The sequence below is a fragment of the Chelonoidis abingdonii genome, chromosome 5, assembly GCF_003597395.2.
Source record: "Chelonoidis abingdonii isolate Lonesome George chromosome 5, CheloAbing_2.0, whole genome shotgun sequence".
Taxonomy (NCBI): domain Eukaryota; kingdom Metazoa; phylum Chordata; order Testudines; family Testudinidae; genus Chelonoidis; species Chelonoidis abingdonii.
This window is the reverse complement of record NC_133773.1, coordinates 104,931,479-104,934,799: the sequence shown is the minus strand read 5'-3', so window position 1 is coordinate 104,934,799 and position 3,321 is coordinate 104,931,479.

Here is a 3,321-nt window from a genome sequence, read left to right as displayed (position 1 = left end):
TATTACTATTACTCCAGTTTACAAGGTCATCCAGATCTTCCTGTATGGTATCCCGGTCCTTCTCTGTGTTAACAATACCCCCCAGCTTTGTATCATCCGCAAACTTTATTAGCACATTCCCACTCTTTGTGCCAAGGTCAGTAATAAAAAGGTTAAATAAGATATCTATAGCTGTCATTCTGGAAGATTTATAGAATTAATCTGAAAATAGTAATGAAAAAAAGTTTAGCAAAATAGAATTCCTTGTGCATGTGTATGAGACTGGGACTATTCAGCTTGGAAAACAGATGACTAAGCGGGGATATGATAAAGGTCTAAAAAATAAGAACTGTATGGAGAAAATGAATAAGAAAGTATTATTTACCCCTTCACATAAAACAAGAAGCAGGGGGTCATCCAATGAAATTAATAGGTAAACAGATTTAAAACAAACAAAATGAAATACTTCATGACATCATGCAAAGGCAACCTGTGGAACTCATTGCCAAAAGATGTTATGAATGCCAAAACTATAACTGGATTAAAAGGAATTAGATAATTCATGAATAAGTCCATCAGTGAGTGTGAGCTAAATTGGTCAGGGATGCAACCCCATTATTTGGGTATCCCTAAGCCTCCTACTGCCAGATGCTATGACTGGACGACAGGGGATGGATCCCTCAACCATTGCTGTATTCTGTTCATTCCCCTTGAAGCATCTGACACTGGCCACTAGCAGAAGACATACTGAGCTAGATGGACCATTGCTCTGATCCAGCATGGCCATTCCTATGTACATGTGTATTCCTTTTTTTTCTACCTACCATCACCAATGACAGTAGCCTAGTAAATTGTCTACAGGAGACTACTGCAAACAGATACAACCTACAGGGGGGAGGGATAGCTCAGTGGTTTGAGCATTGGCCTGCTAAATCTAGGGTTGTGAGCTCAACCCTTGAGGGGACCATTAAGTGATCTGTTATAAAAATCTACTTGGGAATTGGTCCTGCTTTGAGCAGGGGGTTGGACTAGATGACCTCCTGAGGTCCCTTCCAACCCTAGTATTTTATGACTTTGACTTTGCTCAAATCCCATTCAACTCTTCCAATCCTATAATACAATTCTAGTCAAGTAGCAGCAGAATAGAAAACATTCATGACATTTTCATGAGAAATGTTTCAGATAGGTAAACCATATATATTCAAATATGATTTTTAATAAGACAGTACTGAATTTGGCACAGTGATAATAAATATAATTATAATAATATAATCTAAAGGAGAGTGAGCCTAGTACTCACAAAAATATTAATCCTCAAACAGATAAATTTTAGTTTGTGCTATTTGTTTTTAGTGTTGCTCTATGGCAGTCAGTTTGGTTCTATGGCAGTCAGTGTTCTGATTCTCTTCCTGACATCTAGACAAAACAGCTGCTAAGCACCAAGTTTCTAAACTCTGTAGTCCATGGACCTACTTGAAAAAGAGCATGTGGTGTGAAATCCAGATGATAAACCACTTGATAGTCTTCCTTTCTCATAGCTGAGATTCAATTCTAATTCATCCCCTGACTTTTGTTGGAGGAAGCACATAGGTTGTCTGATCCAGCAAAATACTTAAATCTAAAAAAACCCACAACAACAAAAAACACCCTCTTCCTTGAAACAAACTCTGCCTTCAAGATCATTCTTTGGTCAATGATTCAAACTGTTTCTTTGACTGCTTATAGTCCATTTCTTTCATCTGAGAATACTTTTAGACTTGAAATTCCCTACCTTCAATAACATATTAAACCAAATCAAACCTTTGTAACTTTCATTTGGCTGCTTTTTATTACTGATAGAAAAGAAACAAAGAATGAGGGGAAAAGTTTCTCTAGGAAGAACAAAAAAGTAATTATACAACAGTTACAAACTTTTCTAGTACCAGAGAGTAATTAGAATACCCTACAGAAATACTTGTGAAGTGCTCAGGCCAATTAAATCACCCATGAATGTCCTTTTGAATTCTTTATTTCTAGCTTCTGTTGCATGCATATTTAATCAGAGGACTCCTCACTTTTGTAAATGCAAAGGCACAAGGCATTTTAAATAAAACATATTTAATAAAAAGGAAAAGATTCATTGTCTCAGTTTCCAAAGCAGATGATTAAAAATTCAGAAAACATCCTACCTAGGATGAAGTAGTTCATAATAATAGCCTGTCAAAATATTTTTTTTCAGACAAATGCAAGAGGTGCAAAGCAATGTATAGCATCTAGTATTTAGACACTAAAAATATGCATATGTTCCATGAAGTCAGACATGTTCAGTCTTTAGGGAAACCAGCTGGCCTTAGTTCACTCCTTGATTGTTTCTGACTGCTAATACACTTTTCAAAGGAAAAATGAAATGTTATATAGAAGATAGTTCAAACTTTTCCTGTAAGTACCAGGAACAATTTAAGAGCTTCCCACCCCACTCACGAGAGTGGGTCTTTGTCCAAATACACAGGCAAAACACAATCCCAAGGATCTCTCTAGCCCTGCAGTGGGACTTGTCTTTGGCTCATCTTTCTTTTGTATTTGAACTCTGTAGAGAGTGAAAGATTGGGTGAACTTTGTCGGGCTCCCACAGCAATCTGATTAGGCTTCTTAGGTGATGTGGGAGTTTTTGATCTCTTCCGCTTCCTTGCTGAGGGTGTAAAATGAGGGATTTCCTAGAACAGTTCTCACCGGCACGAATTCCCTCCCCTCAACCCCATGTATTTTTGGCGTGTTGTGGCCTAGTTCCCGGAAGTGATTTGGCTTTTAGATGATCACCTATTCAGGATCACAAAGGAATTTTCCCTTTATGTAGATTGGCCTTTCAGTCTGGATTTTTCTGCTTCCCTGAGTACTTAAGAAATTTATTCCAGTGAGGAAGAGGGAGATGGAACCTTGTCAAATATTTTCCTGATCCTATTGTCACAGCTGTTATGGCAACTATCCTGTTCATGAGTGCTTGGATTGGATAGCCCAATCCTGACTATAACACCAAAACAGAGATGGGAGTGAATGAAGGCTTGGCACTGTTGTGAAAAGAGAGGGAAGATGTATTTCTATTGCGTAGATAATATGAGGTACCTCTCATGGGCCTCTGGTTTTTGGATGTGAAAGCAACACCCAGATATTCTGGCAATGTGTCATAAACAGATAGTTAAGGGTTAATGTCTCTTTTACCTGTAAAGGGTTAAGAAGCTCAGTGAACCTGGCGGACACCTGACCAGACGACCAATCGGGAGACAAGATACTTTCAAATCTTGGTGGAGGGAAATCTTTGTTTGTGCTGTTTGTTTTGTTCGTTGTTCTCTCTTGGGGCTAAGAGGG